Genomic DNA, 14,498 nt, shown 5'->3' with positions numbered 1-14,498 from the left:
AGACTGCTTGATTCACAACAAAGTTCTTGTCTATGTTTTCCAAAGAAAGCTTTTAGAATTCTTGAAAATTGATTGTCTGGCGAACTTACAGAAAGTATATTACTTCTCTGATGGTTCAGCAGCGCAATATAACAACACATGGTAAGGGAGCGCAATATAACAACACATGGTAAGGGAGTGTGTGTGATGGTGTTGGAGAGACAGTAAAGAGGCTGGCAGCCAAAGCTAGTTTCCAGAATCTTCTTTCAAACCAAATCATGACACCACTCCAGCTATTTGAGTGGGGAAAGGAGAACATTCCACCAATAACTTTCTTTTATGTGACAAATGATGAATATTTGAAAGAAGAGAGACTTTTACAGACACGGTTGTGTAGCTGTAGCTGCATTCATACCAGTAAGCACAGAAAAAGTGGAGACTAAAGTGTTTTCTGCATCTGATGAAACTTTAGTACATTGTGTTAAAGTTAATGCAGATGTTGAAAATGTACTCCTCGAACACATCACAGGTATTGTAGCATGTTCGTATGATGCCAATTGCAGGGTGGGATGAGTACTTTCGAAAGATGATGTATGGCATGAAGTGCAGGTGTCTTTCATACATCCTTGTAGTCCAGCACAGCCATTTAGTTATCCAAGGCGACCAGATGTTCTTAAAATCCCAAGACATGCAGTCCTTTGCAAAGTGGACCCTGTAACAGCCACCGGTGAACACACCAGCTGAAGCAAGAGGAGATGACACAAGTATTATACATTTTATCAAAGAATTTCTGTATCACTAAGCAGTTTCTTGGTATGTATGCTTCTGTACTTATAATGTGGTTAGATATGTAAAATACAGGTATTGGACAAAATAATGGAAAAACGAGTCAGAAGTGGGACATTTTTTCAATGTGCCTGGTAATACTGAGCACGGCGGAAATCAACCTTCTCTTGTTTGTTGCAGGTAGTATGGACTGTGCACTGACAGTAGAGTGAGGCAGTGTGGTAGTGCACGTTGTTCAGGTGAAGTGAGTGACCAGTATAGCCGACCTTACGGAGTTTGAAAGAGGTCGAATTGTTGGTGCCCATTTCACTGGAGCATCTGTGAGCAAAACAGCGAAGTTATGCGGTGTAACACGAGGCACGGTCTCGAAAGTCATGACCACATACACAGTGCACGGTGCAACAGGATCTGCTAAGCACAATAGTGGTTGAAAGACGAAGCTACAGAAAAGGGACCGCCGGGCCTTGAAGTGTATTGTGACTTTGCAAAAAGAAAACAATGGCCTCCAAAGTGACTACAGAACTTAATCAGCACCTAAACACCCCGTGTCATGCAAAACAGTGAGGCGGGAACTGCATCAAATGGGTATCCATGGGCGTGTTGCTATTACCAAGTCCCTAATAACTGAGACGAGTGCTCGAAGGTGACGTGCATGATGCAATGAGCACAAAACTTGGACGTTGGAGGACTGGAAACATGTCGTTTGTTCAGACTAGTCAACCTTTACCCACTTGCCCACTACTGGACGTGTGTTTGTATGGCGAACACCCTGGGCAGCATACGATGTGGACTGTCACCGCCCGACTGTCAAACATGGTGGTGGCCTTATTATGGTCTAGGAAATTATATCATGGTATTCGGCAGCCCCCTTGTCACATTACACAGTCGGGTCTCATAAGCAGTGTATAGATCTTGGGTAACCAGATCCACCCAATGGTGCAAACCTTATTCCCAAACCGGAATGCCATCTTCCAGGATGATAATGCCCCCATTCATACTGCTGGCACTGTTCAACAGTGGTTTCCAGAGCATGTTGATGAGGTTCCACAGATAGTGTCGCTTATACAAAAATCGATTTACGAAACAGAAATCTGGTTCCCAGTAACATCATATACGACGTCTGCGATAACAAGCAGTGACGTATTATCTCAGCCACAGGGGCCCCAGTAACTTGTCATATGGGTCCCCCTCCGAAATGCAGAATTAACTTACTTGCTCGCAGATGTCTATCGATAGTAGAATATCCCTCATCTCATACCTTTGTATCTATGCAGTTTGTCGTAAGCATAGTGTAGGGTGTCAATGGTCTACAGTTATGAATCCAGTAGAAATATTCAGTTGCTCAACCAGTCTATCCTTATTTTCCAATAAACATCAAAATTGTTAAATCGTAACCTTTTAGTTTTACACGTGATATTTAAAATGTAACTTTGCACCAAATATTTTCAAGGGGGGCCCCAATTCTTTTCATATTGAAATAAGAGCTGAAATGAATTTCCCACATTGTCTACACTTGATACGTTTTACTTCAAAGGGGCCAAAAACCTCAGTTAAAGGTGGGACCCATAGTAAATTATCCCTTTGCTGTAAAGACCATTATCCCATTCTCTGCCACACAGGGTATACAAAGTATGAGTTAAATATGATCATTATTTTGTGTCATTTTGTAAGTTCATTTTTCTTATAATTTGGCATTTTTTTGGACATTTCTGTCGAACTAGTTCTTATTTTCCAATGTGTTATGATTTTTTTGATCTGCAGTGTTCGAAGGGAAAATTCCTAGCTGCAAAATTTCATTGTTCGCGTTGGGGATAGAAGGAAGGATCTTTGTGTGGAACAACTTGAAGATAATGAAGGAGAATGATTATGCAAATTCGAGCACTGATGGTCTATTAATAAAAGGTTATTGTTTCATGAAAAAGTCTTTAAGAAAGTTTGATCATTGGTCTATCGAAAAAAGAATGGCAGCGTTAAAATTATGAATAATGATGTTGAGGTCTACTAACCTGTGGCAACCTTCTTTTATTTGGGGAGGGGGCTCAGTCCTTCCAAGCTGTATTTCATTGAGTGACAAATTTTCAGTGAATAGAGTTCCTTCGCAGCTTTATTATCTATCACTCAATACTATAGTCTGCAGTTATTTCTTCGTAGCAGATTGAAATGTACCTTGTGATAGGTTACTACAGACAATCTAGATGTCCGGTTCAAGCCCCATTACTGAAGGATAAGTTTGTTGCTTAGTATATTACTCATTCAGTATTAGAAGGCTAATATGAGCGACTCTTACGTTGAATCTTGACCTGGAGGAACCAGGGATGGCTTAGGGGCTGAAGACACATCCACCTCAAAGTCCGAAAGAGGAGTGTTTACTATATTTTTACAATTCCACCAAAACAGTATTTTTTTAATATCTGTGTAATATATGTAACTTCATTAAAAAAAATTTTAAAGCAAAAATACAAAGCATCACGAACGAAATATTTGGCAGCGGGAAGCTTCCCCCTCCTCCAAAAGTGATTCCTGGCTGTGTCGCTGCGTTGAAATAGAGAAAATATTTCCAGATTCTTCTTCCAGTTATTTTTCAGAGATTCAGACCATCCTGATTTAGTTTCAAGAAGGTACTACTGTGATATAAGTCGATAACAAAAAAATGGGAAGGCATAATATTTGAGGTAAAAGTTAATTTCTTGTACAACGAAGGGGGAAGGGCAGCTAACTATTGTAGTACCTCCGTCCCACTCTGGCATCATATTTTTTTTTACACTAAAGGGGCCCCTCAATATTTTACTTGCACTGAGTAGCTCGGATCCCACTTTAAACTATACATCCAGTCCCGATTTGCTTTTCTGTGCATAAATTGGTCTTAAAACAAGTTTAACAAACAAACGTTTTGCTATCAGTTCACAATTATAATTGGCTGTGCTCTAATAGTTGGAGATATTGATAAGTGTCCAAAATAGATAGGTGCACGTAAAGAGTGAGGTATTTGCAAAATTTCCGGCAACTACTCTTGAAGCATCGATATATTATAAATTGTACATATATAGTCTCCCCACAATAACCAAATATTAGCAAGCAGATGGAGGACTTCCCCTTCCCTTTCAGATACCATTCTGTACATAACCGCCGAACTCAGGACCTCTATTACTCAATATTAGTCTGTTCGATACCCGGTGGAGGCACATGACACAGTGGTTGGGATCCCACTTTAAACTGTAGGTCCAGTCCCGATTAGCCTTCCTGTGCATAAAGTGGACTTAAAACAACAAATCAATCAATCAATCAATTAAGATTAGTCAAAAGCAGGCACGTATCAAGGAATATATTTCGGGGGAAGAAGAGTGTGAACCAAGTCTCAGAAATAATAATGATAATAATAATAATATAAATAAATGATGAAATTAAAGTATTCATGTTAGATTAATGACATTAATGAAATATGTAAATTAATTAATAATGTATTATTATTATTATTACTTGAATAGGGAAAAAGACAGTGTAAGAACAGGGATATAACAACACGTATTCTTTATCTAGCTTAGGTGTAGTTAATATCGCAAAAAAATGAAATGGGAAATGAATGTCAAATAGATCAAGGATCGAATATTTATTGAATAACAAAAAAGAAGGTTGGATCCAGTAGATGAAAAGTAAATTTCTTTCTTAGTTCCAGTGTGCATAAATCTTCTTTGACACTGGCCTTCACAACTGTATGTTCCCAATATAATCGCTGCCTTCCAAAAGTTCGGCAGAAATAAATAACCTTCGATTATACAACAAATACTAAAACGTATATTTTTATTATTTAATTTCAGTACTTGATACCCTCTGGCACTGGCATACAAAGAATTAGAGATTATAATTATATTTTCCTATATATTTTCTTTTGGGGGGCTGAACTTGTGAACTTTGATGGTGCATAAACAGTGGCGCAGGAACATTTTTCATCTGTAAGGTACAAAATTCGTCCTGCACATTATATATATATAAATGTGTGTGTGTATGTTATACACACACGCACATAAAGTTGGGGCATTGAAAATTCCATTTTAGAAGAGCACACACAGATTTCCTGTTTTTTTTAAATAAATACATTTTATTTATTTATCTATTTTTTAAAGAATTTATGGTTATTTTAAAAACAGATAATTTCGAAACATAAAGCTCGTTTTGTGCTCATTTGGAAGAGGATGAAACGATAAATCAGAATTTTGTCATTTGAAAGTAGCGAATATCTATTAATTTTAATGCAGGGGGTCATTTGAAGGGACAATAGGAGGGATTTTCCCCCCCGTCTTGTTTTGAAACATCAAATTTCTAGTTATGAGTGACACATCTCAACCGGGGATCATTATTTCCAACCCACTTGTAAACTATATCGTACATTTGGTGTTCCATTTGAATTCAATTAAGTTTACCACATACAAAAAATTCTCTTTATGCAATTTATGGTGACTGTGTACAGTGACACCAATTTATATGGGTCTGTGGGGCCCAAGCCCACCCAATAATTTATGTGATTTTGTGAATTCAAATTTTTGAGCCCACCCAGTGTTTTTGAAAAATTGGCACCCCTGGCTATCTCTTTTAAATGCCATGTATTCGGTATGTTTTCAGACTTCTGGTGATGCACAAGTACTCTTGTATCGAACACTAAAACTGGGCAGCGTTTCTCACGTATGTTGAGTCCCTTGGTCATTTAATCTTCTTTAAGAGCTTGTTGAGATCTGTAGTATTTTGTTGTGTTTTATAAAAATAAGTCGAGTTTGTCCCTGATGGAGGAAAACCATACGTTTGAAAGCATTGTTTTCAATCTTAATTGCACAATACGAATGGCCGCTTTGAAGACAGGTTTATGTTTGCATATAGTCCTATTAAATGCACACACATGGCATTTAGATGATTAAGAAAGCATGTTTTATGTCAGGAAACATGTCATGTCAGCCAAGACACATTTTCACCTCACTCAAGGATTATGTGAATTCAATTGAAATTGTACGTACCAATATCTACAACTGAATGTGAATGCGGGTTCCGTGCTATGAATCTAACCTTTACTGAACAGAGTGAGATTAAATATTTAGTTGAATCATAGAATACTTTGCCGTAAATCAATTTCAGTGTTGGTGTTTTATTTTCATTTGGTATGAGCTCAAATTACCATTTTAAACCTTCGTTTTAAAAGTAATTCAAACACAAAAATGGTTATTGGGGGTCATTTTGAGTTTTTTCGACTTTATTACTACCTTCATTTGAATTTTTTATTTTCTAAAAATTGGGGGGGGGGGGGCTGTAGCTTCTTCAGCACCCTCTCTGCGTACGCCAGTGCCCTCTGGATCTCCCTCCCCTAAATAGTCCTCGGCTCAAAAGTGACAGAAAAGCCAAGGTGAATTCCTTTTTATAATCTCTAATTCTCCGAAACTATTCTTTTTGGAATGAAAAAATAGAGATTAAAGTTGATTTGGGGAAAGAAAAAGTATTGAAGGACAATAACAGGGAAGTTTTACCTTTGTAAAGTCGGCTGTGCGTCTCACTGGCCTGCAGGAGACTAAGATTCCTGAGCGTGTTTTGTAAGGTCGGATTTTTGCGGCCTTCTCTCTGCATAAAGCGGCTCTGGGGTTCACCCATTCTCACATAAATAGGTACCAGTGGAGGACGACACCCTAGGGGCGGGGGAAGGCTAAAGGAGGCTGGAGCGTGATGCTTAAAAACCAAAGGATAGAGAATGAAAGTGAAAATAAAGATTGATTGATTGATTTGTGGTTTTAAGTCCACTTTATGCACAGAAAGGCTAATCGGGAGTGGACCTACAGTTTAAAGTGGGATCCGAACCACTGTGCCATGTGCCTCCAGTCAAAATAAAGAGGCAAAACAGACTGAAAGAGAGGAAAACCAACCAAAACAGAGTATAATAACAGAGGGAGAGGTGGATTGAGAGAAATGAAGATAAACATTTCTCAAGATGGAGTGAGAAAATAAACAAAGAAAATAAACAGTACAGAACGATAAAGAGATAAAGGAAGGACGAGAAACAAATGAGAGGCATACAGAAAAATCTATAGAAAGAGAGAATGAGAAACAGAAGCAAAAGGTAGAAAGCGAAATAGAGAACGAGCAAGTGGAGGAAGAGAGAGAAAGAGGTCAAGAAATGAAGGAAGCTCTATATCTGAAGAGCCAGGGAGAGAGAGCAAAGAACGCAGGAGGGAAAATGGAACAAGACCTAATCGCGAAAAAGATACAATGGTTTTACACACACAGAGAGATAAGAGTGTTATAAATAAAAGGGAGTTTTCTGTATTACAAGTCCTAGACTCTCCCAAGTCTCATTCCAGCTCAAATGAGGCGAAAAAAAAGTCGCCCTAGCTTCGAGTGTAAACGAAATTTTAAAATTTTACTCGCTAAACTGATGGAAAAGGAATACAATTAAATTGTATTCTAATATTATGCCCCATTACCAAGGGGGGCCTACCAGATGGCTTAATGGTAACACCTTGTAATCAAAGGGCCCCGGGTTCAATAGCCGGTGAAGGCACGCCGCTCCCGAAGGAGTGGTTTGGATCCCACTTGAAACTAAATATTAAGATTTCACCAGATTTCTGACTGTGATGCACCGCAAAGTCATAAGTCCTATAGGCTCGAATGTCAGTTAATGAATGAATGCTTCCTTAGTTAATGTTACCAATGTCAAGTCACTGTTCAAATTAAAGGGGATTCCAGGTAAGTGTCTCCTGTCTCATTTTCCCCAGCCTCTACATCTTCCAACCAGTAACATAAATTTTCTGTTATTTTTGTATAATTTGTCTTTTAATTTTTAGGTTCATTTATCGCCGACATGTCAGTCAAAATTGTCAATTTTTACATAATCTTACATTAATTTTTGTATCAAGTCCTATGTTATGCACAGATAGGCTAATTGGGATTGGACCTACCCCTAACCCGGGAACCCTTGATTACAAGGTGATGACGTTACCACTATGCAATCAGGGAGATCATTAATTTCAGATGAAATTCATGGTTTGGAAATACATTTATTAAAATGTTGTTACTCCACACCAAACTCACACAGAGCATTGTCGTCCTATTAAATTTTGCGCTTTATACATTTCATAATAATAATAATAATAATACGCATGATGATCATAATAATAATAATATGATGAACGATAATTTAAATTTTTATTTTATTATTTACTTTGAGCCTCAATAAATTAAAATAAATCAGTTCTTGTGTGTCACCGTGCCGCAAAAGATTTAGTATAAGTAATATAATTGTATTAGGTAAAAAAAAAGTCAAGATGCGAAAATGGGAATCTCTGAACCACCCTCTTCCATCCTACATTTTCTTCAATTCCCATTATGATGCATAACCTAGATATGTAAAAAAATCGGAGAGCATCACAGAGTAAGTCAACGAAGTAACTGGCTTTCTTGTTTTGGATCAGACTTGTAAACCGACGTAATTTGTGTAAACTAAGTGATGGCGATTCACTTCCTCAACTTGCAAGACTGTCTGTCTTGTATTTTGAAAGTGGCCATTCACTGAAGGAATGAATGCACTTCCCTGAGTTTCCAAAGTCTTTGCGCGGACAAAACATAAACCAGATGTCAAAGCAAGAGAAGTTTACAAATTGCGGTGTGAAACCCTCCCCCTCCTCCGCTCCAAGCTGCACATGACCAGTGTCGCAGATGGGAGAATACACATTCAGAGGGTTGCTTGCCCAGAAGCGACAGCAGTGCCATAAGCGGAAAATCCTCGAACTTTCAGAAGGCGTATTAACTAAATACTTGTCTTTTTTGTAATAAAATTATGTAATTTCTATTGAAGATATTGTGCAAACGCTTGGAATTATCTATATAAATTCAAGACACTAAGATGCACAATATTGAACCTAAATGTTAAATTGGTTTAAAACTCTTCAAACGCCCCATTTAAAGCTGCTTTCACATCCAATTAATGCTGCATTTCCAATTTTTTGTACGCCAAACTAGAATCCCAAATCGATTTTGTATTCGGTACATCACTTTGTGTATCCTTCTAGAAAAGCCTTGCAGAGTATCACCAAAATTGGAGGCATATGTTAGGAGATTTTGTCAACAGAAGGAGAAGCAGTATTCAGCTGTTGAGAGAAACATCCAGCCGAGGCTTAATCACACAAAATATAACAAGTAAATTTAAGCATATTGAGGTGCTGTCACCAAACTACAACTAACTGAACTGATTACAACTAAATACTGTTATAACTACGGCTCGGATAATTATGCATTTTGTATATGCAAATGCATATTTATATGAAAACAAGTTGATGTGCATATTTTTGTATCCACAACCAACACCGAGCATATACTGTATTTATTTTTCTTCTCCTCGCTTCTCTTCTCGTTTCTTTATCTTTTCTCTGTCCTTCTTCTTCCAACAACTTCAAGCAAGCATCAAAATTATAGAAGACGTTAAAGAGATCCTCGCCCAAGTTGAAGATCTTTGTGTATGTACAGAAATTGGATGCAGTATTGAAAATAAACAGTGGGCTTGCAACAACGGTGGAAGTTTGCAAAATTCAGCATACAAATGGACAATGTGTGGATGATATCGAACTTGATGTGTCTGACTTTGTTGCCCTAAAATACAGTCCACTAGTATCTTGCAAACGTGGAACATGCATTTTTTAAATATAAAACTATTTTAGATGAAATAGAAGGAGTTTGAGACATCATGTTGTTATCAAATGCAATCATGATCTTGATCTGTAATGTATTGTGTTTCATTTAACGCAGATCCATATTAATTGAAAAAAATCTGTGTAGCGAATGAGATTTCAGAATAATGTATATTCAATTCCTGACATGTAATCTTTCATAGTTTGTAATATACAGCATTTATAAATTAAACAGGTTTTTAAAGTGCATATTTTACACTTTTTAGTGCACATTTTGCATTTTTTTAGTGCATAACTATCTGAGCCCTAGTTATAACTAAAAACTAAATACATAACTTTTCAAAACTTTAAACTTTTTAGACAACTTCTTTTTTCAAGTAGGCCTACAACCATTGCACAAATGTCTTTTAATCAAACACACTGCAACAAAGCATATATTGAGATGCTATAGGCTTTCAGTAGGTTGTCACTTTCCACACCATCTTCAATAATTACACGATCAGTGTGTGGAGTAGGGAATATTTCATTCCTGAGTCTAGAGATACTTAGATTTTCATTTGGTCTTTAAGACCACTTTATGCACATTAAGGCTAATTGGAACAGGACCTACAGTTTAAAGTGGGATCCGAACCACTATGTGCCTCCACCGGGTATCGAACCTGGGACACCTTGATTACAAAGTAACGACGCTACTAACACTGCGCTATCGGGGAGGCACTAGAGACTATTTGAAACATTGACCTTACTTTATCATTACAAGTTATTTGAACTGATATGGTTTGCACAGGACCATAGAACACATACAGTGTTTTCACAATTTCAATCTGTGGTTGCGCTGGCCACCAGTACCTGTTGAAGTTTAATAATTACCCTGCTGTGTCCGTTAATTACCCCGTAAATAAAACATACATGTCATACTGTTACTGTTCATCCTACAATGTTGTTTTTCAGCACAAACCACCTTCATATACATATCCAAAACTGGGCTTTACAAAATTCAAGATCAAGTAAAAGAAAACAAACATATACACAATTTTGTTTCATTTGAAAAAAAATTAAAACCCTTTTTTTTTCAAGTGCTTTGGGTTATTAATATAGTTTTTCAGAAAATGTACTAATCTCATGCCAAAATTAATCAGAGCATTGCTGGATATGCAATTAAGAAATCTTAGTTGGTTAGATGTAACAAGTTATGATACAACATGGTTTTTGATCACTGCCCAATATTTACCTCTATTTTCTGTGTCCAATAATTACCCCAGGTCACCCTATATAAAACTGCTCTAGTTATGTGAAACTGTTTATAATACATAGATATATTTAATAAGCCTACTGTAATATGAAGGAAGATAACACTCTGAAAGAGCCGCCCATTATTCAAATCAGCCAGTTTTTTTAAAAACACTGTTAATGTCGAGCTACGAGTTTCATATAATAAATTATATTTTATATTTAGAATGGTTGTCTATTTTACAGTAGGGAGATAAAGGAAAACCATGGAACAGAAAAAATACTGCCAACTCCTGTGTTTTCATAATTTGACACAATTTTATCAAAAAACCTGAAAAAAGCCTCGGGAGAAACTCCCATTTTATCTTAAAAAAAGCCTGGTTTGTTCTGACCACTTCCAACTCTAGGAGGCATTTATGAACGCTAAATGTGATACTCCTAATCTGAAAACAAAATAATTTAGGAATGTTTTATTAAAGCTAAGAGCCATCAACCGGACCCACCTAACCTAACAACGAAAGTATGTCTGAAGAAGAAAACCCCTTGCACCACACGTATGTAAAGTAGTTCGCAGATTACTACTTCAATATTGTCCCAACACCTCCCACTCGTTTATATCGTTAGTTTTAACATTCATACTTACCTATTATGCATTGTAAAATATCTTCAAGGTGGTATTGAGCTTTTTTCACGAAAATAATTTCAATTTTTGACATGAGGAGTAATTATTGTTCCTGCTTTTTTCGCTTGCGTAAGACACAATATGACGAGACAGCTTGACTAGCGTGGTAGACCATCAGTGGGTATGCAGTGCTTCCAACCTTCTCAACCGAAAAATCCCCATGGTATGACTTGAGATGACCGGACCCCTCTCAGATTTTCTTCATATTTGACATACTCACTAATGGAGGCCTCCTAATCACGAATCTGAAGTTAAAATTTGTCGGTCACGTCTAGAAATTGCGAACCATTGACGCTAGCCTCACGAACCATTGGCACGTGGTTAGGTTAGGCAAACATAGTTAAAATTGGGTGTCGTGGTAGTATCAGGAACATATATAGTTGGCTATGAAACAAAAAAATTCGCGAAAATAGACAGTTTCCATTCCGAAAATTAACGCCTTATTTTCACTTATTTTGCAATTTCTAGACGATTCAGACAAATTTTAACTTCAGATTCGTGATTAGGAGGCCTCAATTAGCGAGTATGCCAAATATGAAGAAAATCGGAGAGGGGTCCAGTCATCTCAAGTCGTTCCATCCCCACGAACCATGCATGCGTAGCCACAATTCATGATTAGCCCCACGAAACATGCACGGATAGCCCCACAAACCATGCATGTGTAGCCCCACAAACCATGCATGTGTAGCCCCACAAACCATTCACGGATAGCCCCACGAACCATGCACGGGAAGGTTAGGTTAGGCAAACATAGATAAAATTGTCATCTTCTTGCAAAACAACGGTGTGGTTGGAAACAATGTTTGGGGGTTACATCATCAAACGTACCCAACATCTGGTTCACGTAGTGGAAGGAAATGAAAGCAATAGCAATTGTGCGTCCGAGAGATATTTCTGTTCAAAAATACATGAAATCCTGGTGAAACAGATTCCACGATGAAAGAAAATACCTCCATGAACTTATAAATGCTAGACAAACTCATTTCCGTAAATCGTTCCATTAAAATTTCAGTATCCGCCAAACGTCTGAAATTCCTTTACTTTCTTCTTTTTCGGTAACGGTTTCGATTGTTTTATGATTTCTCCTAGCACAAAGACTAATTATCGTAGAATTATGGAAATCATTGTCACACGTAATTTGAACCTTCCCTAAAGTAATGAGCACTATTTGGACTCGTGGAAAAAGTTATTTATGTTGAAAAAAAACAACTTGGAAATTACATTACACACTTCTGGACAGGATATTCTCCGTCGACAAGCGACAGTAAATATCGTAGAAGCGTGGGAATGAAAGTAGAAGTAAATCGGAACCTTAGTAGAATGCATTTTGAGACTTTATTTTAATGCTAAGGGAACCTAACCACGAAAGCATATATTGAACAAAAATCTTAAGTAATCCTAAAACTCCGCAGTATGTGTTAACAGACGCACATCGAAATCGAACCATGTAAAAATTGCATTCGTAGCATGATGAAATCGCAATAAAACAAAAGGAACTTGGGCCGAATTTCACTTTACGGATTTCACCACTTGCGCACATTATCAATTTCCTACTGTTCACAGATTCGTACGATTACTCAAGAAAAAATACTTATTAACGTTCTGTGCCAATGCCATATATTAATACAATCAATAATGTTACAAATATTAACAATAAATTACAACACTATTACCCACAAAAATTATGTCACATCTTTTCTCCCGATCTAAGAACGACATTAAGCTGTTGATCATCTTGTTTGTTTATTTGAAAAAAAAATCACAAAAATGTTTACCATCTACATAAGACTTATTTCAAATCCTTACCTGTATTTGGAAATTTAAAGAAACAGATATTTCGAAAGTAAACATTCATATACCATGTAAACTACCAAGCACCGCCATTGCCATTGGAAATGAAAGATGATTACCGGAAGTGCACTGTTGGTAAGTCCTGTCCTTTGCTATAACTAAAATCTTATGTAATAAGAACAATAATATATAGGGGTGTGCGAGAAGTGGGGACCAGGGAGCTTATTATTGAAAGTCAACACCTAGCTCACGAGTGAGTTTTCTCGTTCGGTAGCCAAGTCGGTCGCCAGCCGAAAAGCGAATTATTGAAAGTAAACGAGTTGAGCAGCTAACGGATTCGGGGTCTCGAGTTGCATGGGAGTGAAATGTTGGCTGGCAAGAGAGGCTACTGTACCATCAGCCAATGGCGTTGCGACTTTTTCCATCTCGGTCATGCACAGCTGATCGCGGACAATTTTGTTTCGTCTGCAATGAAATACAGAATGAAATGTATCGATACTATTTTTCACGTATGATCTTAATGCACGGATGTGTTAAGTGTAAAATGTGGGTGACATCGCTTACAATTAATGACCGTGCTGTGCTATCTGGAAATAGCAGTAAAACTCTTCCACGGTTGACAAAGATATGAAGAATAAGTGAAGTTCTGTTGCTGCGTAAAGGCAAGTATCCATTCTATTTTAATATAAAAATAATTATTGTATTTGTTGAATGGAAATCACAGTTATGAGTTTATTAAAACCGTATGCACCATTCATAAGCAAGGATGTCTTCGATCTAATCTAATTTAAATTGTTGCGAACATGCGAAATTGTGCGAAGACGCACAATCTAATAAAACGGTGCCTAGTGGTGAAAAAGTTTAGTTTGGTACACAAAAGTTAATCAGGTCTGGATGTTGTGTTACTCACAGACCTCATTTCTATTATTGCTCGACACAAAAATACTCCAAGTAGAAAGTAACCACAAAAAAATACAACTTGTGCTTATGTGTGTCTGTATTTTGCTTCTTTTCTATTTTAAGCCACTTTTCTTAATTTTTAGCCTAATTTTGTTATTCTACTGTGAAAGCTTGTATTACGTACTTTGAATCTCCACCTGTATTTAAGAATGATTTTCATTATTGTTACTGTGTTTTACCAATTTTCCAATTCCATTGTTATAATGATACACATTATTTTCTACTTGAATCGAATTCCGTACATCACTATAAGCACATGTTGAACATGTTTCATTATTATTTAACTCGTTTTTATGTGCAGATCGATTTTTCAACATGTTTCTGTAGGCTTACATCAGTAGGTTAGGGTTGGTGCCCTTAGCGTTATAATTATACTCCTATGTGCATACACATACAGGTAATTTTACATTTTAAGT

At 37.1% G+C, this 14,498-nt stretch overlaps 1 protein-coding gene across 1 annotated transcript in view; it reads right to left on the bottom strand.

Moving 5' to 3' along the window:
* The window catches only part of LOC145985093 (uncharacterized), an 87,073-nt gene extending 73,823 nt beyond the window's left edge, over positions 1–13,250 (bottom strand). The window contains exon 1 of the mRNA XM_083118688.1: positions 13,138–13,250. The gene's annotated coding sequence lies outside the window, so the exon portion shown is untranslated. The remainder of the gene's footprint in view (positions 1–13,137) is intronic.
* Between the last annotated feature and the right edge of the window lie 1,248 nt (positions 13,251–14,498).

Source organism: Lepisma saccharinum, chromosome 3, assembly GCF_977018435.1.
Source record: "Lepisma saccharinum chromosome 3, izLepSacc3.1, whole genome shotgun sequence".
In the NCBI taxonomy this organism is placed as follows: domain Eukaryota; kingdom Metazoa; phylum Arthropoda; class Insecta; order Zygentoma; family Lepismatidae; genus Lepisma; species Lepisma saccharinum.
The sequence above is the reverse complement of the archived record's forward strand: the minus strand, read 5'-3'. Positions and strand labels throughout refer to the sequence as shown.